The following is a 23,548-nucleotide window of genomic DNA, read 5'->3' on the forward strand; positions in this document are numbered from 1 at the left end:
CTCTTGTAAAACAGAAGTAAAAAGGCTACATCTTCAAAGAACAGCACTTCAATTACAGGATGATGCCCCTTAGTTTTGGCACAGCTTGAGATTATTGAGTCCCTATACCACTTTAGGAACCCACAGATCATCCCCCCATTTTGGTGGCTGCTGGCACCTCTTACTACAGCTGTATGGAATAGAGCAATGGCACTCAGATTTTGGGTGATCCTGTACGTTTTCCAAATGGGACAGGAATGCATTTTGCAGGAGAGAGTGGCTTTAGTTGAAGAATTTGAGACCTACCTTCTGTAATAGTTTGGGTGAATTTACATTTGAATTATGTAAAAATGAAGGACTTACCTGCATGTTCATCTAAAATGCAGATATCTTTCTCTCCTTGTGTACTAGGCTTGGTTTTTGTCTCTGTCAGCAAAGGAAAAGTAGAATAGGATGGGATTTATTCCAGGGATAGACAGGCTGTGTCCATGAAAATAGTGCCTGTCTGTGGGAGATTAAGAGAACCTTGACAGATACTTAAATAGATAGTGATTGAGTTAAGAGGAGAAGAAAAAATGCATCTGTGGAAAATATAAACCCATATTGCTTCCAAATATTTGGCTTGAAAATATTTGTAGCAGCCTCACATTAGAGATCAGTGAGAGGTCCAGAAAGAGGACAACATGTAAATGTTGCTACCACTGACAGGCAGGGAGATCTCTCAGATCTCATTGCGCAGTGTAGAGCTGCCATTTAGCACTCACACATTCAGGGCCCAGCAGGGGTGCATTCCTCACATAGGCATCCCCAGGAGCTCAAATCCCAGCAGCTGAGCCCACTGCAAGATTGCTTGAAGGGGGCTAGTGCCTGCCATCTCTGGCTCTGTATCTTGCACCAAGAGCTGAAGATGTTTCAAGGTGAGGTGCGAGCGGTTCTATGTCTTGGACATTTTCGGGATCTCATAGATATTTTCCTCATCAAAGTTGTCTTCAAGTTACTGAGGGATCCTCATGGAACTCAGAAATCAGGAACTTCCTGTTTTCTCTCAAAGCAAATGAATTTGCTTGTCTTTACATTATTGAGATTCAGATACCAACTAATTAGTTGTGAAGATCATGTTGGAATGGTAGGATAACATTAGCACTTACCTCCTAGGGAAGCATGCCTACTTGCGGGAATTTTACTTGAAAAAATGATTATTATCATTGCATATAACATTCAGTTGCTCTGAGTGTGTGATGGGCTAGTAGGCTGGGCATATGTATTGGATATTTCACCGCTGGTAATCGCCAGCTATGCATTAGGAGACTTTGAGCGTAAACACATCTGATGAGGAAATATTTCTGAAATCTTGAAATAACACTTGATAGTTGTTTCAGATAAGTAATTAAAGACATAACTTCCCCTGATCCCCTGACAAGATAGTCAGCAGCCTGGAGTAGATAGGTTGCTACCTGCTCAGAAATACCCTCTGCACCCTAGAGACAGAGATCACTTACTAACGGGACTCTGATATTATATAGAACTAAGAAGGAATAAATATTCAACATAGTTTTCCTAGGTATTATTGACATGGTGGTCTTTTGCCTTGATTTAAAAAAGGTAAATAAACAGAATCACTTTGCTGATGGTTATATTTTGTTTTCATCTTATTAAGATTTAAATGTAAGTCTTTTAAATGCCAGTGACTTGTTTAGTTTACTTTGAATTATCATGTCATGGAAACCTACCTTTCACTTTCAGGCAAAGCCTCAAAACTCAAGATCTTGATTAATAAAATATGAAGGGTTTATGCTACCTCTTTCTCCTGGTTTGAAAGAGTAATTTTCTTTTTCTGAGAAGACAGGTAGTATTGCTTAGAAAATAATTTCTTTTTCTCTCTGTGCTAAGGAGCTGGAACAGGGAATAAAATACATAGGCTGAAATCTCAGCTGTGCCAGAGACTTGGTAGATTCAGATGGTGAAGCTTTGTATATCCCAAAGTCACATCACATCTGACACAGTCATTTTAGGTCTTAGACGACTTATTGGAGGTGGTAGCTTGCTGGCTATTGATGGAGTTTGGAACCAGTGGACACTTGGATGTCTAAGTTAAATAAAGGAATCCTTTTCTTCCAAATCTGTTCTTTCTCCAAATTCCTATTAAATAGAGGCAACAGTCGATCCTTTCCACCCAGCCTTTTATAATCCTCAGGGCTTATCAGTCTCTGCACGTGCCAACCAGCGCAATGATCCTCTGATCCTTGTACAGGGTATGAGGTGTTGCTTGCATTTTGAATGGTAATAGTATTAAAATTATAATAGTATTATAATATTTTTAAAGTCACTATTTCAATAGAAGTTTTTTTTTTATGCACAACACGCATATCGTACGTACATACTCTATGTGTGCTTTACACAACTCCAAAATCAGATTACCTGAATTCCCGTTTTAAAGAGCTTGATGCCTCAAACCCATACTATAAAATGAATATTAAAATCTAATCAAAATCAAGCAAGGCACTTTGTAAGTACTTCAAGAAATACTATGAGTAGATGTTTGCATATATGTACAAATGTAACACAAAGAACAAAACAAAGAAATTAGATATATTTTCTGATTCTGATGTGTAAGGTGTTAGGACTTGTGTTGTCTAACTTTTTTCCCATTACTGGAAAGACAAATAGAGTTTTATTTATTTTTAAGTGAAATCTAAGAATTTCAAGTAGATGGATGGCTCAAGAAGGTGTGAATTTAAGACAACAAAACCATTCATCATGATTGAGAGGAATGAAATTCTACAGAAACCTATATTTTGGGCACCAAAAAATGCAAAATGAGAGAACAAAGCTTTCTTCTCACTTTTTCATGGCAGATAGAGAATTAAGATCATGCAGAGTAGCTGTGTTTAATTTGTTTGTTTGCTTTGAACCTGTTCTAATCAAGGGCTTTTCCTATCTGATCCCTCTCCCCTCCCAGCAACCCCTTTGCAAATTTCCCTGCCCTCCTCTTTCCTTTTATTTATTTAACTTGTGAAAAGAACCAAAGGGGGTCCCCACTGTCCCATCGTCTAGGAGAGCAGCTTTCCCTACAGGGCTAAAGATGCCAGCAGAAAGGACTCAAGCAGGCAGTGGCAAGGCGAGGCAAGTGTTATCAATCACTCAGAGTGTTAAAAGAGAAGAGGGAGCAAGAAAAAGAGAGAGAGCAAAGGCGGGGAGCAGAGTGGGGGCAGAGAGTCTGAGCTGAATTGGAGGAATTTCCTCCCCCTGGTTGCTGAAGGGAGGTTTTTTGGACATCTGCCCAGACACATGCCGAGTTAAAGAAGTGGGATAAATTCTGGAAGAATTAATGGAGCGAGAGGAGGGGTCGGGAGGACAGAGTGGAGTGTGGGCTATGGGGGGTTGGTGCAGCCAGGCAGACAAAAGAGGTCTGTGGGGGGAGACCATAGTGGCCCCATGTGTTTGTGCGTCTGTGTGCATCTTTTTACCTCTTTTTCCCCATGCTCATTTCAAACACTCTCTCCTTACCCTGTGGCAGCAAGATCTCTCTACTGGGCTGTGTGAGATAGGTTATCCTCCCTTGAATATTGCCCCCAAAGAGACAGGCACATGGGATGGTGGAAGTTTTAACCAGGCAGCATGAATCAGGGCTGGCAAACTGTGAATGGTAAGGGCGATACAATTGTTTGAGCAAAACTCATTGTGGGCTTCCTCTCCATTTCATGTCTCCAGACAAGATTGTGTGACCTTCTAAAAGATGCATCAAGCTAGGCAATTTCTGAGAACTATTCAGAGCCTACATGAGCAAAATTGTGTGGTCACCTTGGATAACCCAGATGAAAGGTCAGATAAACAGCTCTGTCTGCGACAGACCTGGGATGTGCAGGATACTTTCTGGACAGCTTTCTCCCACGTCTTTTCAGTGCCTGTGGTTTCAAGATGTCATTCCCCTCAGCTCTCTTAGTTTAACTCTTCATCCAACTCATCCCTGTCAGAGTAAAGATGGGGATTAGGATCCTCTCAGATGAAGAGGCCATCAGGAAAGAGGGGCTAGCAGCAATTCTAGTCCAGAAGAAACAAGAAGCATCTGAGTATGGATTGCTAGCAGTAACCCCTTCCTGATGCCTCCCTCAGCCAAAGAGGTTTGTTCACTCTTAGGTGTCTGCTGGCCTTAAGAGCCAGGAATCTGAGTTGCTCTAAATTTGCTAAAAGGCTTTCAAAAACACTGTACATCCTTCAGGTAAAGCATCACAAGCTGCCTCTGTGAACATTCTCCCCATACAGTGAGGTTATGGGTCAAGTTTGTTGAAGATTATCTACTAAGAAATTGTGGTTTGGTGCACATTAGGTAGGTTCTTATAGACTTTCTATGAACAAATATTCTTCCAGTTCTGCTATGGTTTCCTGTGTTTTTTTTTTTTTTTTTTTTTTTTTTTTTTTGTTTGTTTGTTTGTTTGTTTTTTGTTTGTTTCTTTGTTCGTTTGTTTGTTTGTTTCTGATAAGCTGCTGAATTTTGAAAAGCTTTAAGAACTTCTATCATATAGATCTCATGGGACCACATTTGTAGGGCCAGTTAAAATTTCCATGGGTAAAACCTTTGTCAGCTCAAAGTCTGATCTCAAACAGCTTATTTTGTTCTTTCATCTGCTACAAAGATGAAGTAATGAAGAAAGCCTAAGAATATTCTCTCTACCATCAAACTTCTTTCACGTGAAAACAAGGATATTAATTTACAGTGGGATACACAGATTTATAAAAGGATAAGTCGTTAGCAAGTGTATCAACTTATTAACTCACTGAAGATAGAGTTTTCATGGAATGTGAGGTTGGCTAGATCATAAACTGACTTTTGGTTTGCTATCATGGCTCTATTCAGCATTTTGTCACCTCTATGTTTATCTAGTTTTCTGATGTTTTTTGATCCAAAGACGTCTGCTACTAAGAATGCCCTGCAAATCTCAGACTTTTATAGAGCCAAAGACTACTACAGAGATGTTTAAGGTAGATGTTTTCTCCTGAGGTCAAGAAAACTCAAGAATAAGTTTTGTCAATTTATTTTAATCATTCTTGTCATCACAGAATTAAAGCAGCTAAAAGTATTGTTGTTAAAAATCCTGCTTAAATTGGTCTTCTGGAAGTAGCAGGTATTCTTCTTCCTACTTCAAGAAACAGAGAGGTATCTCCAAAGGAGCTTATAATATAGTTCTTTGATCCCATAGAACAAATGCTGATTGAATTCTTTCCTGGGTAAGTTACTCCTACTCCTAAGCTAAGCTTGAAGGAGCTGAGCTTGAAAAGAAAAGGTGAACAAAGAAGGTTCAAGTCTTGAATAATAATTATCGTTATTTTGTATTGACATTCAGGGACTTAAAAGGAAGTATTGGAAAATAATACTTACTTTTTGACTGAATTTAGCCTGTTCTGAAGCTTTCACAGGTGTATTAATTGTGTCGTTTCATTTATCTTCAACATAGCAACCCTTGCTTTGTAACAAAAGATTCAATTAAGCACTCAAATTAGTTTACAATTTGAACAACTGAAATGCAATTGAACTTCAAAATAAAAAGTCTGAACTTTAAAAAAATAGATCTCTGTGGGAATTTATGTCAAGAGAAGCACTCTGTGGAGATTTGATATCTAGACAGGCCGGATTTTGCCCAGATGTTGATGAGAAATACTCAGGAAGGCCAAAATTAAGCTTTTAAGTTTTGTCAGCTGTAACAGGTGTAGGAAATATTACTTCTGCCCCAAACAAATGGGACAAAGCTTTGTACTAGCTAACAAAGTCCAAGCGAGTCCAAGTGCAGCAGTGGAATACCTGGGAGAACTGTGAGTTAAAGTAATAGATAAAACAAGTGCAGAGTGAATGCGGCCCTGGAACGTTCTGTCCCTTGCAATTCCTTCAAGACAAATCTATCCTGTTTTGCACAGTCATCACAAAGGAGTCTTTAAGATCACTAGTATTATAAAGATTATGAAAATTATTCCAGCAGACTTTGACAGTTTTGTTACGTTTGTGTGTAAAATCAGGTTGGTGGGGGATGGTTTGTATTAAAATATGGGATTGCATACATCAGGGTCGGCTGTATATGAGCCAGCAGTGTGCCCAAGTGGCCAAGAAGACCAGTGACATCCAGGCTTGTTTCAGGAACGGAGTGATGAGCAGGACTAGGGAAGTCATCCTGCCCCTGTACTCAGCATTGGTGAGGCCTCACCTCAAGTGTTGTGTTCAGTTTTGGGCACCTTGATACAGAAAAGACATTGAGGTGCTGGAGCAGGTCCAAAGAAGGGCAATAAGGCTGGTAAAGGGCTTGGAGAATATGAGGAGACTAGTCCCCTGAAGGGACTAGGGCTGTTTAATGTGGGGAAAAGAAGGCTGAGGGGAGACCTTATTGCTCTCTTTAAATACCTGAAAGGAGCTTACAGTGAGAGCGGGATTTGTCTCTTCTCACTGGTGACAGGTAACAGGATGAGGGAAAATGGCCTCAAGTTGTGCCAGGATAAGTTTAAGTTTGAGATCAGGAAACGCTCCTTTTTGGAAAGGGTTGTTAAGCACTGGAATAGGCTCCCCAGGGGGATGGTTGTGTCACCGTCTCTGGACATGTTTAAAAACTGTTTGGATGTGGTGCTCAGGAGCACGGTTTAATGGAGGGTTCTTAGAGTTACGGTAGTATGGTTAGGTCATGGTTGGACTCAATGACCTTTAAGTTCTCCAACTTGAGTGTTTCTATGATTCTAAGGTTATTAACTGAGCATCCCTTCCTAGTATTATACATACTGGACTGTTTAAAAGGTAACTCAGACTGGTTTCTCCTGCTGCTTCACTCCCAATAACCAAGATTTTCAAATTTGTTTTTTTGTTGTTGTTGATGATGATGATTTGAATGGATGTGAGAAAAGACTTGCTAGCTTGATATTGGATCTATTCAAGTTGAAATCTGGGAAGTACCCTGTTGTGTGTGTCTTGCACCATTCTGCTGTAATATGTAGGGTAACAATCCACGCTTTTATCAAAATAACATAAAAACAGTAAGTCTTATAATGTCTAGATTGTACACAGTTCTGTGAATTAGGATGCTTTTTCCCACTTTTACATGATTGCATTTGAGAATCCTCTTTCTCCTTGTATAATTCTGCCCATGTAACAAAAGCAGTGCAGCTTCTGCATAGTGACTAATCTTTATCTACATAATTTGAGACAAAGAAGACAAGTTTGTTTCCCTAGGCTATATTATGTGTCACAGTGTATTGTTTATATGGTGCCAAACAGTTCCGGGTGGTCAGTGAGTCAATCCACCAAGTACATTGCTGTGTGTGTGGAAAGACTTATAGTCCCAACTTGCATCTATATGAGGTTTATTAATTCATGTATAGCTCTACACAATGCCCAAGTGGGAATAAAAGTGGCTCCTAGCATAGCAGAGTTGGTCATCCCTTCAGAGCATTGACCAACTGTGCCTCCTCTGTCTGAGGTGGAAGATAATATCCCTTGAACAGAGATGAGTCTTTCCAAACCAGAATGGTGCTGTAATTATAAATGAGGCTGTGTGATCAATTTTCTTTCCACATATTCATGAGGGTTGGCTTTGTTTCACAAAGTCAACATCCAGCTCTTTCTAAATAAAAACTTATTTATTTATGTCCCTTTCCCAGAAGGAAACAAATCATATACATATCCCTCCTCATTCATTTCCCAATGATGACTGACTTACTAACTGAGCCCTGACTCCGTGTTTACTAACTACTACTGATTTTTAACTTAGGTGTTGAGACTAAAGAATGGTTTGGCTTTTTTGACCTGCCAGGATCTTTACCTGCTTCCCCCGAGACTGGAGTTGTTAGCGCCCTCTGTAGAGTTTCAATTACAACAGTGCTGGCAAAGCCATCATTGTGTTTGGTGCTTGTTGGTTTCTGATTTGCTCAATCGGCAGTGCTTTGCTCTGAAATGAAAAACATCTGGTTGACTCGCATGCTCTGTTTAGACTGGTTACACAAATGCATGATATTATGCAACCCAGACCTGCTATCCTATTTCTTCCCCTTTTGAAGCATTTCATATTTTGTTTTTAATCACATTGGACAGACGGTTGGAAGGCTTCCAGGTGCTGTTTCTCAGATGGTGAGCCTTGCGCTTGACCCATCAGCACAGGTCAGCCTGCCACCACCTCACTGTTTTGCAAGAGCTTGCTGTGTCTTTTTTCCTCTGTACTCTTGCAGCTGAGCAGAGATAGCTTGTGCCAAGAGACCAGCTGTGGAAGATGGTGAAGCTCTTTCTGAAACACAGTGAGTTGTTTCAGGCAATGTGTTTAGCTCACAGACTCCTTGGACTTTTCCTGTTTGACTTCAGGCTTCTCAGCAGGCAGCACGCAGCTGATAACCCTTGTCCTCCAGCTTCAGACTAGTCTGTCTTTCCTGTGACGCTTGTGTGAGATGATCCATCTGCGGGAAGCATTGTGATGCAGCATGGCATGAGTTCAGCACATTTCTGACTCCATTACTCCTATCATCCTCATTGGTGTCCTTTTGCTAAACTGCACAAATGCTCACCTTCTCTGCACTCTTTTCAGCCCCAAAGTGAGCAGGCTTTCTGAGCAGTATGATTGTGAGAAGCTCAGCAAGGGAAAAAGGCAGAGTTGTCCACTTGCTTCCCACTAGGCTGATGGCTTTTGAAAATCAAGGATTTTAGAAAGCTCAAGCTTTCTAAGTTCAACTTTTAATTAAAATACATAATTTAAGAGACTTCATTCTCCAAGAAGTGTAACATTATAAAATCCTGCATCCTATCTGCATTGCTGAAATTGGCATGTTGCTTCTATCATGTTGGAGATAGCACAACCAAATTGACTTACCATTGCAATGGTTTGCCAAGCAGACAGAGGCACTGTCTTCATCTCAGATACATATATATATATAGAAAACGTGGAATAATGCTCAGTGAACTTGGCTTACTTTGTATGTGAGCCAGTGCAACAACATATGTGATCGCAGGAAGGACAAGGCCATGGATTGTCATGTCAGATCATGCAATGCTCTCTGCAAAGACCAAATGGAAACTGTTAATGATGGACTGTCCTGAACACTTTGCTATCATCCTGTGTTTCACCAGCTGAGATGGTGGAGTGTCTCCTTTCATTTGCTTGGAAGTAGCACAGTCTTTGGAGTCCGGAGGTTTCTGGTTCATATCTTCAGATAATTTTCATGCCTTCACATTACCCTTTTTTTAAAATGAGAAGTACCCTGGTGCACCCCCAGATTATTTCTCCTTTATCTAGGTGATGATTCTTTGCTGTATTTGGACAGCTGGGGGAAACATCCTGGTCTTAGACAGGGGGACCTCCTCCTTCATTCAAGTGAGGAACCTGGGCTGGCTCTGAGGTGCATGCACATACATAGTCACACACTTGATTCACTGTTTCTCTTGTCCCCCTTTCACCTATTAGTGTCCTCTGAAGGATCAGGTTACCTTGCCAGTGGAAATATATGAGCTCGCTCTGTGATATACCATAACTGCAACAGCAGATCATATAATTTTCCCCTGAAGGCTTGTTGCAGACTATGTCGAGTCATTTGTATTTATGACAGCTTGGGGTTGATTTAGTGCAACCTCACTTTGATAAAAGCCATTTAGAGCTCATAAATATGGGTGACACATTGCCTTCTTGGCTCAGATTTTAAACGCAGAGCTGCATTTACATTACTATTGTGTTTTTATTGGTGGTAAGAAAGTAAGAAAGGTAAGGAGTGGGAGCAAACAGGAAATGGAGGATAGCATGAAATGTAAAAGTGTGCTTGAGAAATGAAGGATGATGCCATTTTAGAGCCTCTCTGCCTTGAAGCACTCTCTAATCCATTTCCTGGGCATCCTCCTGGGCATCTTCTTCAGGGCAATCTCCATGGGCATCAAGCTCTGCAGCAGTGAAACTGTCCTGTGATTATGAGAAAGCACACACAGGTGGAAAGATCCCTCTGCTTTATGAGGCATTTTTTCTTCTTTTAAAAACGTGATTAAACCCTAGAGCTGAGGCTGGAGAAGAGAAGTCTGTGAGGTGACTAGATAGCAGCCGGTCAGTATCTAAAGGGGAGTTGCAAGAATGCAAGGGGCAGAGTCTTAAACAGGGTCTGTGATGATAGAACAAGGAGAAAGGTTTTCAAGCTCAAATAAGGTAGATTTAGATTGGACATATGGAAAAAGACTTTTACAGTGAGTGTGGTGAGGCACTGGAACAGGTTGTCCAGAGATGTGGTGGATGCCCCAACCCTGGAAGCATTCAAGACCAGGCTGGATGTGGCTCTGAGCAGCCTGGTCTGGTGGTTGACCCTGCACATAGCGGGGGGTTGCAAGTAGATGATCACTGTGGTCCTTTTCAAACAAGACCATTCTATGATTCTATGATTCTATGATTCTATGATTCTATGATTCTAACAATAGAATCAATAGAATCAAGCTGTGATGTCCCTGTGCAGGGGAGTTGGACTAGATGACCTTTAAATGTTGCTTCCAACTCTGAGGATTCTACAACTCTATTATTCTAAATTGCAATAAGTTGTCAATTTTCTTGACTTGGGAAACTTCCCCTGGCTCCCCCATGTTTCAACTCCTGCCTGTGAAGGAGGTTATTTTTTGGAGATGTCCTTGTGGCCTTTTTCTTTGAGTCTGTACAGGAGGATAATGTCTTGCTTGTAACCCAGCCAACTTCCGGGTAAGAGTGGCACGTATCCTCCTTAAACATTTGAACTCAATGCAGCCCTCAGAAATGTACAGAAGTTCTACTTCTTTTTTTTTTTTTTTTTTTTTTTTTTTTTGCTGGAATTCATCTATTTTGCTCTTGGTTCAGCTGTCTAGAAAGGAAGTGGATTCTCCGAGTAGGGGATAGCATTAATTTAGCATTTAGTCTGCACAATAAAAATATTACAAAAAGACTTCCATATGCCAGCAAGTTTTCTTTTAGCTTGGGTGTTACTGTTCTGTGTTGTATTTTTAGCTTAATTTTAAAGGAGACATTCCATGAGCAAATTTATATTCAGCAACTAGATTTCTAAGAAGGTAGGTAATATATGGTCAACAATAAAATACATCTAAATTCAACATACAGTTCTTTGACTCTATGTCCTAGGCTTAAATTGATCATTGATGGAAGCAAGTATGAAGATTTCTCTTGTAATTATTATTATTATTTTTTTTTTTAAATCTGTAATGCTCAAAGGATTCTGAGCATCACAGCCCATTGAATTTCACATAAAGATGAGTATTTCTATTTTATAAATAAGGATTGAAAGAATGAAGTGTTTCTCATCTTTGTACTCACTGGAAGAGTCAGGACCTGTACTCGGGTGAGTGTCAAACCACTAAGTTGCCATCAGTTCACCCCCGGCAGACATGCTTTATCCAGTCTTCTTTTCTTTTGAGCATCCAGTGTTGATCCAGAAATGGTTGAGAACAGATCCTGGTGAGTGAGAAATGTATCTAACATGTTTAAGTCTTCAATGACACAATTATTGATTGCAGAGAGATAAGGACCAGGGCACTCAGGTTTGCAGTTGTTTTGCACTTGGTTATGATGCTCAGGGCTATGGGGCACCAAATTAAACTGAACAAGTGAATACTTTAAACAACATCTGCCTGCATCACTAAAACAGATATTTTTCAGTTTCACATGTGCAAAAGCTTTAGCTCATGATTTAAAATTTTGAATAACATCAATTGTGAAAGTCACCTTTCAAGTCACTGCAGCAAAAGCATTTTAGCGTATACCTGTATGCTTCAAATACAGTGAAAGGATTTCAGCTAATCACTTCTAAAGCACTTTCTTATCTTTTTGGAGTGCTCTTCATAAATTATAGTGATCTCATTGAACATTGTTATTAGTTTTGAAGTCTAGCAGGATAAAGCTATCACAGCATCAGTCAAAATAAATCTTGCCTGCCTTTCAAAACATACTTATGGTGTGATGCCAGATATGAGTGGACAGAATTCTGTACCCAACTATTTAATGTTATACTTCAAATAATCAGCTTACCAGTTTGCTGCATCCTCTAAGTTGGACAATGTTTATGTGTTACGCCATTGGTTGGATGTTCATAGCATCAAACCTGAAGTAAATTCCAGCAGGGACAGGGAGGTGATTGTCCCCCTCTACTCTGCTCCTCTGAGACCCCATCTGCAGTGCTGTGTCCAAGTCTGGAGTCCCCAGTACAAGAAAGACAGGAAGCTGTTGGAGAGGGTCCAGAGGAGCCACAGAGATGATCAGGGGACTGAAGCACCTCCCCTACAAAGACTGAGGGAAGGCTGAGGGAGCTGGGTTTGTTGAGCCTGGAGAAGAGAAGGCTGTGGGGTGTCCCTGGAAGTGTTCAAGGCCAGATTGGATAGGGCCTTGGGCCTGATCTAGTATTGAATGTGGAAGTTGGTAGCCCTGCATGTGGTGGGGAGGTTGGAGATTCATGATCCTTGAGGTCCCTTCCAATCCTGGCCATTCTGTGATTCTGTGAAGTATTCTTTGAAACCTTTTCAATGTGTAGTATGTGTAGTCTTAATGAGGCTTCAGCTTAGCACTGAAGCCACAGCTCCTGGTCTTCAGCACTGGCTGCAGCTGTTTTGTGTGCAGCACGTGGCACAAGCACGGGGCACCCACCCAACACCTAGGTAACCAGAGGAATTAAAAGGCAGCGTGCTTTTCATTAAGCAAATGAAAAGAAAATCACAGTCCCTGCCCCGAAGATTGTACACTGTAATCAGTGGCAGCTTTAATGGCGAACTTCACTGCACTCAGAGGAACAGTAAAGCATGCATGATGGGGCCCTGAAGACGAGACAACCAGTATACTACTTACTTGGCTTTGGTTTCATTAGCCATTAGAGCAGGATAATAGCACTTACCTTACCCCACCAGAGATCAGTTAGTCATTGCTAGCACAATGTTCTGGAGAGATGATTTAAACCAAAAAAAAAAAAAAAAAAAAAAAAGATCAGCCCTCCAATTCTGGCTGGTGAGTATGTGACCCAGGTTTTGCCACAAGGCTGTGGGCAGTGCTCCAACCTGGAGCACGAGTATGATTTTTATAAGACCAGTAAGGAGAGAAGAAGTGCAATGGGACAGCAGCCTTGCCTTTCACTTTTTGGATTCAAGGGTGGGTAGACCCTGAGGAAGCATGTTTGTAGCTGGAAACTGGCTGCTCTGCAGAAATTTGGCCACTCTGCAGAGAGCACTGTGTTGCTCAAAGCTCAGCAGCCTGCTTTGCAGGACTCGGATACGACTGGCAAAAGCAAAGTGTGGGGCAGGTTTGACATCCCTACATAGCGAGGATGTGCAACACCTGTCCATGCCACACCTGGCTCAAGCTGCTGCCATTTATCTTTATCCACATTTTTATTAAAAGTAGATCCTAGAGCAAAGAGACTTTGCTGTGTGGCTTTTTTTCATTAAATGGGCTGATTTGGTCTCTGCTGACTTGAAAAGCCAATCACCAAGCCCTCCAAATCTTTGATCCATTTTTCTACTTAGCTGTTCTCTAAAGGCTCAATTTCCTCTCCTGTCATGCTTTAGAGAGGGGGAAAATACACAGTCTAGTCCCCAAGTTATAATACAATTATTTGGTGCAAGGGAATTTTTTTTTTTCACTTGAATAAATTAGTTGTTAATTAAAGCTTTTTGATGTAGTGCGAAAGAAGTTATATTTGGTACCAACAGCTGTATGCTGTTTGATTTATAGTCCTTTGGGGTGTTGTTGGTTACAGCGATCCATCTCTCCCCCTTCCCCCACAAAACTCACACACACACTTCAAAGACCATTAAGCTCATACTATGTTTTCAATTAGAAGGAGATTCTTTTCTTGTTGTTGTTATTTTCACTTTTCTATATGGCTTTAAAGTCATGGTGGAAACAGAGGAGCAGAACTGATATCTGCAGCGCAGTCAAAAAAAGGCTCTGTTGGGGCTGATGGGCTGATTCTGGATGGGGTTCCTTCATTTCAGATATTTTGTCTGCAAGCAATGTACATTCACAGAGAATTTCCTTCAGTTTCCAGTTAAAGCAACCTAACTTGCTATTGTGAGAACAAAGCCTTTTTTCCAGGTAACACATAAAATGCTTCGGTTAAAGTATCACCTTAGTAACACCTTAGTCTTCACCCTAGGCAAGATTAGGGACCTGAGCAGGTAAGATGATGGGAAGTTGGAAAACATTTGTTTTAATTCCTAGCTTAAAAAATACAGAATATAGCAGAAATGATGAAAAAATAGAGAATAAAATGGTGGTGGAAGTCATGGATTATGTTCAAATCCTTTTCTCTCTTCTAATCCTCTATAAAGAGTAGATAAAATCTGATGTGCATTTGTGCTCGTGCTTAATTGACTGAATAGTTGATCTCCAGCTTCTCAGAAATTACTCAGCATTCCTCTGTTTAGCTCTGTTTAGCTGTTACTGCTTCTCACTGGGCCAACGTAGCTTTACACAGAATCACAGAATCACAGAATGACCAGGGTTGGAAGGGACCTCAAGGATCATGAATCTCCAACCCCCCTGACACATTTATGTACTGAAAGGCTGCCATGAGGTCACCCCGCAACCTTCTTTTCTCCAGGCTGAACAAGCCCAGCTCTCTCAGCCTGTCTTCATACTGGAAGATGCTCCAGTCCCCTGATCATCTCTGTGGCTCTCCCCTGGATCCTCTCTAATAGCTTTCTGTCTTTCTTGTGCTGGGGGCTCCAGACCTGGACACAGCACTGCAGATGGGGCCTCACAAGAGCAGAGTAGAGGGGGTCAGTCACCTCCCTGTCTCTGCTGGCCACCCCTCTGCTGATGGAGCCCAGGATACCATTTGCTTTCCGAGACACATGGGCTCATTTCTGGCTCATGTTAAACTTTTCATCTATCAAGACCCCCAGGTCCTTCTCTGCAGAGCTGCTCTTGTGCCTTCCTCTCTTCCATCCCTCATCAGGAAGGAGGATAGTGGGCTGGGGAGAGCTCTGTTGGCTTTTGACTATTTAACTTTCTGGTTTGGGAGGGGATTTTCTGTATATGATGTTGTTTTCAGTCAATTACCAGCATGGTGTTCATTAACTGTAATGGAAGTTATTGAGCTGAAAGCATGTTTCTTCTCATTGGTTTGCAGCTGGGATTCTGTGCCTGGGCAGTGGCAATGGGACTGTTTGGGCTTGTGTGCTAACACTTAGGGAACTTTTAGAGATGACCTAAGCTCTGCTGAGCAAGGTAACAGGTTCAGCTTCCCATACAGATGAGAGTGAAAGCCTTGTCCTACTACTGCCATTTAATTTGTTTTAATACAATAGGGGGGAAAATGGGTCTTAATTAATTGCCTTCTACTCCAGGCTCAAGAGGAAAACCTGCTTTGGAACAAATTAATGCAATCAGAATCTGCAGGTTTCAAGTCCGCTGGCAGAGTTCCCTGTTTCTGAGCAAATGCATCTAAGTTTCCAGCTCTCAAAGATGGAAGAGGCATTCCTAAAAGGCGGTAGCTGGAGATGTAGCCTTTTGGCAGACAAGAAGAGCTGGAATGAAGGGATGCTTCTTCCTGTCCGCTGCTTCCCCCAGGAAGCATGACAGTCACAGTGGCTTTAAATCCTTCCTGTAACCGCGGGATCTGAGTTAGGGATTAAGGAAGGGGCTGGGTGAAGGTAGAGATCAGCCCTGCTGGAGATGGATGATCACAGAGGAGCACAGATACCTTTGACACATTGCCAGGGAAGCACTTTTTTCTCTGTTCTCAATGAAACTGAGTTTCATCCTGTCTCTGTTACCCATAAACTTCTTCATTTATTTAGATAACTGGCGTTACTTTTCTCTTCTTGCTACCTTTGCTGGATGCAATGCCTGGCTGCTGCACAATTTCTGGATTTTCGCATTGATCTTTGTTTTAAGTAGTCACATCAGTTGCACACAATGCTCAGTACAACTGCACATTCATGGCTGCTGAGCTGGGGACAGGGTGAATAAGCCACTGAGATTGATTGGAGAGTGGGGGAATGCCCATCCATATCAGCATGATAGCAAATACCTTCCAGTTTTGGCACTATATTGTTCAAACAACTTATTCTTAGAAGGACTTATTTATCTAAAGATCAGCTTAATGTTCTGGTTCTCAGGCTTGTAGAAAATATATTTTCTGAGTCTTTAAGGGACTTTCTGTTTGCTCTAGATGTCATTTGTTTTAGTAGAACCCACAGAAATAAAATATTTTAAGTTTCATAAATGAAATTGATAGTAGCCCACAAAAAGAGAGCTTGTTCATGAGAAGTATGATTTATGTTCCTTTGTCACTTAGTTCTTTTTGCAATTTCTGATTATTTTTTGTTCTACCTGATTGATATTAACTGAAAATAAAATAAAATAAACAAAAAAAAACACAGTTATCTAATGAAGAAATTAGACTTTTGCACATACAGAAGGAAATACATATTCTGAGGTGTGTGCATGCTGCCTTCCCACAGGAAACAAGGATAGGTATTTTATGTGTGTCTTCATTGTCCATATTTCTACATTACTCTCAACAAAGAATATCTTGACTTTATCCAGTAAAAAGAAGTAAGAATAACATATGTGCCAAACACACGGGAAAGCTATGCTGAGCCTGCCCTTGTGTGACACTAGTGGTGCTTCATACAAGTTCCCAGTAAGGTGCTGTATTCTTCTGAGATAGCTGAAGAGGTGATACTATTATTCTGTTGATACTGTACAACCAGCCGAAATTATTGGCTGCTGAATTATCCAGGCATTTGGAGAGAAAGGGGAGAAGGAAAAATCAACCGTTAGCTGTGTGTGCAGGTAAATGGACCCATCCAAAGTTACAGACAAAGAAAAGTGAAAATAGAGTGAAGGAAGTGAAGAAGGGAGAGCGTAAATGCGGGAAACAAAGATGGAAAACCTGTTAGCACATGGCAAGTGCAAGGGGGGACCTAGCCATGGAGGGGCACTGAACGGGCTGTTGCAAAAGTGCTGGTGCAGTGGGGAAGGTTGAAGGAGCGAGGAGCAACTTGGGGCTGCATCTGGTATCAGAGCTATCCTACAGGGAGCCAAAGGAAGAAACAATGTGGTGAGAACTTGGCCAAACTATGTGCAGCTGTGCCTGAACAGAGCCGCTGGGTGAAGTTACTTGTTGAGAAACTCAAAGGGTCTATGTTATTTGTCATCTTCCTGAATGAACTGCAGGAACAATTAGCACAGTGTGTATGACAGGGCAGCAGCACAGACTCCTAAGTGTGGCTTACTCAACATGTTCCACATTCTCACAGGTTTGGAGACCACCTTGTTTTCTTCTCAGCAAAGCTGACTGTTTTGTGTTCCTAATGTATCAAAGGCTTTCATAACTTTTTATTTTATTTTTAAAGAAGCAGTAATATCTCCACTGTTTGAAAAGGAGACATTGAATTTTGGCAGGGATAAAAGTTCTGAGGCTGAAGACATGCCTTTCCCTTCTCCCATGAAACTCCCCTCCGTTCTGGCTGATTTATGAGCTGTGCAAGATTGCTGTTCCCCATTTCTCACTTATGTTTCTCAGGAAAATGCTGGCAGTCGCTCAGAATAATAACTGAACATGAATCTTCTGCGGAGCCGGGACCACATCACTGCCAAAGCAAAAATAGCAAAGGCTGCATAGAAAAACCCCCAGGGGCTCATGGGGCAGGTGTAGCAGCTTGGCCAAGGGATGAGGAAAGGAGGAGGGCTGGCTCCATCTCTTTCTCTATTCCCAGCACCTAGTCCATGTGTACTATGGCATCAGTATGGAACATGGCACATCCACTCCTAGTTGCTAAAGAGAGAGAAAACCCATCTTCATAGCATCCTCCTGTGTTACTACTTGCTAACCTCTTTCAATCTCCTACTAGCAGTAGTTCTAACAAGTCCTGAGAGCCAAAGCACTGCATATCTCCAATGCTCCTCAGTGCAGGAAAGAATGGTTGTGCTTTTGGACCCAACATAATTCCCATTTTCTGTGTTCCCAGCAGAAGATAACATGGAACAAAGCTTTCAGGCTGCCAATTTAGCTGGCTGGAAGTGGGGAAGCACTGGGTTAATCGCTGTGGTATAACCATGGTGCAGACTGCTGCCTGCTTATCATGTGCTGGTGCAGTCAGAGATGTACCCAGTCAAACAGAAATAATTTTTCAGAAATAATAGCTGTAAATTTGGGAAATTCCTGATTTTGTTTGTTTGTTTGTTATTTGCCTGCAGTCTGAAGGTCTTTCTTATTACAATGTTCAGTATATTAAAGACATAGAGTGTATGACTCTCTAAGTATAAATACACATTTTAGATTATATACATCTGAATGGCCATGTAAGCATCACCATACTGGATGTATGCATGTTTGGCATGACGTAAATAGAAATTGCATCTTGCAGTGGTACAGTGCAGAGCACCAGCAAACCAGCCCTTTTTTGAAAGCTGAATTTTGGGAGTAGCTTTGCTGACAAAACAAACGAACAAACCGTGTTTTTACGTACATGCACGTGCAGCTGAGCACATTGCTGGTGCTCATCAAGCACAGGCGGCTGCATGAGCCACATCTGCCCTGTGCAACTGCTTTATTTCATTTTGAATATCAAGGAGATCCTCCCTCCCTCCCCGGACCTGTGGGCTCCTTTTCTGACAATGCACAATCGTATTGCTCGTTGGAGTGCCTGTCATTAAGCAACGTGCTGATTATTCTGGCAGCTCCACTGCTCAAGTCCCCATGGACAGAGTCAGACATGGAGAGAATTGAATTTTGCCAAGGACGGGGCTAAAGGTCATTACATGCAGTGGACAGCTGTGTCTAGTCAAATCGAAACTATTACTCCAAGTGTTACCAACAGAATAGCTGATAGCTCTGTTGTCAGTTCATTTACACTTGCATCCTGCTACAAATTAAAATGAAATTGTGGTGCACTGAAGGAGTGGAAAGTAGGTTTTCTGCCAAGTGACAATTCCTTATATCACCAATTTCCAAGTGCAGTCATTATAGGTCATTGCTAGGGTTTTTTGAGATTTCCAGCACTGAGGATTTAGGATCCTGATTTTCTGCCATGGGCAAAATTCCCATTAGCACCTGCTATCATCTTCTTATCCCTTAGGTTGAAAAGGAAATGCAGAGCTCTGGTAACTGTCTTCTTTTCTCAGCTCTGCTCTCTAAGAATAATATGAAGTACCAAATTGTTCCTTCACTTCTCCCACTTTCCAAGTTTTTTTTTTATTTATTTTATTTTTTTTTACCTCAAACATGGTACGTAGATTCAGACAGAAGGAAATCTATGAAGTGTCTTAAGAACTCGTCCTTATGGGGGAGAATGGTAGGGAGAGCAGCTTTGCAGCAGTGCTTATAGCCAGTGCTCATCTCCACCAAGTGCAACATCTCCCCCAGATCCCACTCTCCATGCACAGCTCAGCATATGCCTTCTGGGCAGAAATACAGACTCTCCCAGGATCCTTGGTGGGCCCTAGCAACCAAGCTGAATGCCTGTGACTTGACCACATTTAGAATAAACTTGCCCAAAAACATCAATGCTAATTAGCTTGTGTTATGAATGGATTAAGTGAGACACCAGCTGCAGCAGGGCATTTTGATTTGGGTTGCGGCTCAGTAATTAGATGCACATAAGCTGGCTGGGGAGCTGTCAGTCAGCAAGCAGCAGTTTGCCTGGCGTTGTTGGGAAGAAGAGATTTCTGTGTCCCATCATCTGTTTTGCTGTGAATCTACTCAGCGTTCAGCATGAACTGAAATCCTTCCTTGAGCTACAGCTGTGCAACTTGGTAACTTCAGAACTTATCTCCTAATGCAGCTGAGCAATGCTGTTCCATTTATGATGCAAAGTGTTCCTGTATCGCGGATGTTAATGTTAACATCACTCTTCCTTTTGATCCATGCCAGTCTTTTCCCTGTTATCTCATCTACTGCTGATGTTTATAATGGGGTTTGCAGGAAAAGGGGTTCATCATTAAAGAACAACATTTATGATATAAAAGTATTCAAAATCAATCTGAGAGGCTGAAAATATGTGAATGTAGTTATGGACACGTATGCCCATACCACCTGGTGCCCAGCCAGACTGGCTGTCCTGATCTACCTCTCTAGCAGATGGGGAGAAATAAGAACCTCCAGTAAGACAGATCCATCCATTTCAGACACTGTCAGTGTTAAGAGGAGAGGGATCCCTAGAAGGAGCCCCCAGTTGTAAGTTTAGATTATTTGTTTGTTTTTAAAAGGTCAGTCAGTAAGTAAACCCAACTTTTCCTCCCAGATCTGGACCTTGATTGAGAATGAAATATTCAGACAGCATCTTTCTTTAAAATAAGAAAGTAAGGCTTTAAAATAAGGCTTGAAGGTAAAAAAGAGGTGTGACTATTCCTGACACAGAGCCCCATAGATTTATTTACAGAGCCCTTATCAGCTCCATAAATAAAGGGCATGTGCATGCAATGGCTGACTGCATCTTCGATTGCAATACCAATGTTTTAAAAGCCTGCTGATGGAATATCTGCTGATTTCATTACTTCTCCAATGTCTTTGCAGGTAAGTGACGTGTTATACTGTATCATCCGTAGCAATGCATGACTGGAAGGGACAGCGTGTAAAAATTCTGGATGCCCCGTTGCCTTCCCTTACCTTCCAGGAGAGAGAAACATTAGGAATGATGTACTCATTTAATAGGTGGAGTTGGTCAAATAAAAGCCCATTTGCAGTGCAGTAGGTTTTACTTTTTCTTAAAGAAAAGAGAACAAGTCTGTCTTGTCATTAATAGCGCTGGCTGAATGAACAGCAGAGCAAAAATCTTTTTCATAAAATAGAACCATTGAATTGTTTGAATAGGAAGGGTTATTTAAAAGTCATCCAGTTCAATCCCCTGCAACAAACAGGGACACCTACAGCTCAGTTGGATGCTTGGAGCCCCAGCCAGCCTAAACTTGAATGTCTCCAGGCATGGGGCATCCACCACATCTCTTGGCCACTTATGCCAGTGATTCACTGCATTTATTACAAAAAACTTCTTCCTTATGTGTAGTCTAAATTCTCTCAGTGTGAAACCATTTCCCTTTGTCCTGCCGCAACAACAGACACTGCTAAGGAGTCTGTCCCCTTCTTTCTTACAGCCCTGTTTAGATACTGACAGGCCACTTTCAGGTCTCCCTGCAGCCTTCTCTTCTGCACACTGTACAGCCCCAGCTCTCAGCCTGTGCTCATAGGAGAGGTGTTCCATCCCTTGGATCATTCTGTGGCACTTTTCTGGACATGCTCCAATAGCTCCATGTCTCTCCTGCACTGAGCATTCCCCATCTGGACAGTGCTCCAGATGAGGTCTCACAGCACAGAACAGAGGGGAAGATCCCCTCCCTCACCCTGCTGACCACACTGCCTTGGATGCAGCCCAGGATACCATTGGTTTTCTGGGCTGCAGGGGCACATTTCCGGCTTATGTTCAGCTTGCCATCCACTAGGCCCACTGCTCAAGTCTATCTAGGACTCTCTGGATGGCATCCTGTCCATCAGATGTATCTAACATACTCCACAGCTTAGAGTCATCTGTGAAAAGCTGAGAGGGTGCACTGATTTCACTGTTGATGTAATTGATGAAGATATTAAAGAGCATCGGTTTTAGTACTGACCGCTTACAGATACCACTCATCAGTAAATTGTGCTCAGAAAATGTACTGGGGCTATTATTATTAGTCAGGCGAATGGGAAGCATCAGGCATTACTGAAAAACAGATACACTGGTGAGTTACAAGGTACAGTGTCGAGCCTCAACATCGCAATAGCAATTTGAGGAGCCCATGTTCAAATTTAGCCTGTCCCTGAGCACAGACCAGGCTATATTAAATCAGTAGTATGGCATATGATGTTGTTAGTAGCCCCACCAAACTAAACTGTGTCTTTATGAGAAGAATTTGTAAACTATAACTTTTAGCAAAGAACGAACTGTTTCCTCACACAAGCTTTTCATCAAGCAAGTTCATTTTAGTGTCATTAAAAATATATACATTAAAAATGCTTGCTTGGGCCAGTGTCAATTAAAAATTCTGGATTTGAGGTTGTTTGCTTTTTTTTTTTTCTTCATTATTATTTAAAAATATATATAAATAACCAGTACAATGTGATTTTGTCTTGGCTGAGCCACCAAGACAAGCCACCACCCTTGAGCACCCAGGCATGTAGACTTGACAGTGCCCACTGGATTTGCTTGGAGTTCTCCTTCTTTTCCCAGATGTGTGCTTTTGGGCCAGTGCCCTATGGCAACAAGAGCTTGCTGTGTTTCTTTGAGCTTGTTCATAAAAGATTGAATCAACAAGCTGTTTTGTCACTGACAGGTGCTGAAAAGAGGATCCATACTGCTATGGGACACTGTGCTAGCAGAACTCTGACACACATTTCCAGAGAGGATGTGGAGTCTCCTTTGTAGAGATCTCCAAAAGTCATTTGGCCTGGACACCAGCTCTGGGTGTCCCTGATGGAGTCGTGTTGGACCAGTTAGACACAGAGGTCCCTTTCCACTTTAATCAGTCTGTAATTCTGTGATTTGACACTGGGCAATGAGATGAACTCACCAATCTACATGTATACTCAAATTTATTGTAGATTTTTTTTGTTTTGTTTTGTTTTGTTTTTAGTCAGAGACAGAGAAAAGCTGTTAGCCATCAAGCAGCTTAAGAGAAATGAATTTCTGGGCCTCTGTCCAGTTACTCATACCTCATCTATTTGATATGCACACAAAAGTTTAAAACACTGCTTCTGGATTCAGCAGATGTAAAGGGGATGGACATCATAAGGAGGCCCATGGAAATGCCTTCCAGCTCTGGATCAGATGAAGAGGTAGGCAGCAAAAGAGTTTTAGCTTTATGGTCTTTCGTAATTAGCATCCACAGCTGAGGAAATACCATAAGACATTTTCCACAAGTATTCATTAGCTGTTGGGTTTTTATAAGCCTGGTCAGACTTTGTGCGCTTTCTTCCATCGTTCCATCTTGTTTGCTCTTGGCAAATATTACAGCAAACATGTTTTTGAGCTGGAGTGTTTGTGGAGGCCACGAATACTGGGGAATATTCCTGAATACTGCCTTTAATATTCCCACAGGAAACCTGCTTCTAGGGATTGTAATGTCCCTCTGTTCAGGAGACAAACATTACCGTGTTGTACACACATTTAACAGCTCATGAATTGGGAAGAGATCAAGAAGAGTTTTTAGAAAGGAATTTCAAATACATATTTTTAGGCAAATAGCAATCTGCTAATAGTTCACAAATCAGCATGCTGAATATGTCAAATGCTTGATTCTTTCACAGTTCCCCATTTCTGGGATATAAGTTCACAAGTAAATTTTGAAAGAAAAAAAAACAACAAACAAAGAGTTCACATGCTATTCTCATCATTTTTGTCTTTATGGAATAAAATATTTTTTTATTTTTTTTATTCTTGTCCCCCTTTTTGAATCTGGTGTGCCTAGAATAGCTTCCATAACAGAGTTTCTTATTGACTGATCTCTAACTAAGAGATTCTTACTTCTTGACTCCTGCTTAGATGGATGATTTCTAAGGCTTTTCTTTTTGTGACAATGAATTGGTCGATGTTTGTATTAAGCTCTCCTAAGTGCACTATTAAATGGGC

The 23,548-nt window shown here is 41.5% G+C and overlaps 1 long non-coding RNA gene across 1 annotated transcript in view; it reads right to left on the minus strand.

The window, feature by feature from the left end:
- Nucleotides 1–11,284: 11,284 nt before the first annotated feature.
- The window catches only part of LOC122155398, a 34,600-nt gene continuing 22,336 nt past the window's right edge, over nucleotides 11,285–23,548 (minus strand). Inside the window, exon 3 of the long non-coding RNA XR_006167256.1 lies at nucleotides 11,285–11,402. This is a non-coding gene — a long non-coding RNA (uncharacterized LOC122155398). The remainder of the gene's footprint in view (nucleotides 11,403–23,548) is intronic.

Source organism: Centrocercus urophasianus, unplaced genomic scaffold (genome assembly GCF_019232065.1).
Source record: "Centrocercus urophasianus isolate 14NV4802_14NV808 unplaced genomic scaffold, USGS_Curo_1.0 seq_1125, whole genome shotgun sequence".
In the NCBI taxonomy this organism is placed as follows: domain Eukaryota; kingdom Metazoa; phylum Chordata; class Aves; order Galliformes; family Phasianidae; genus Centrocercus; species Centrocercus urophasianus.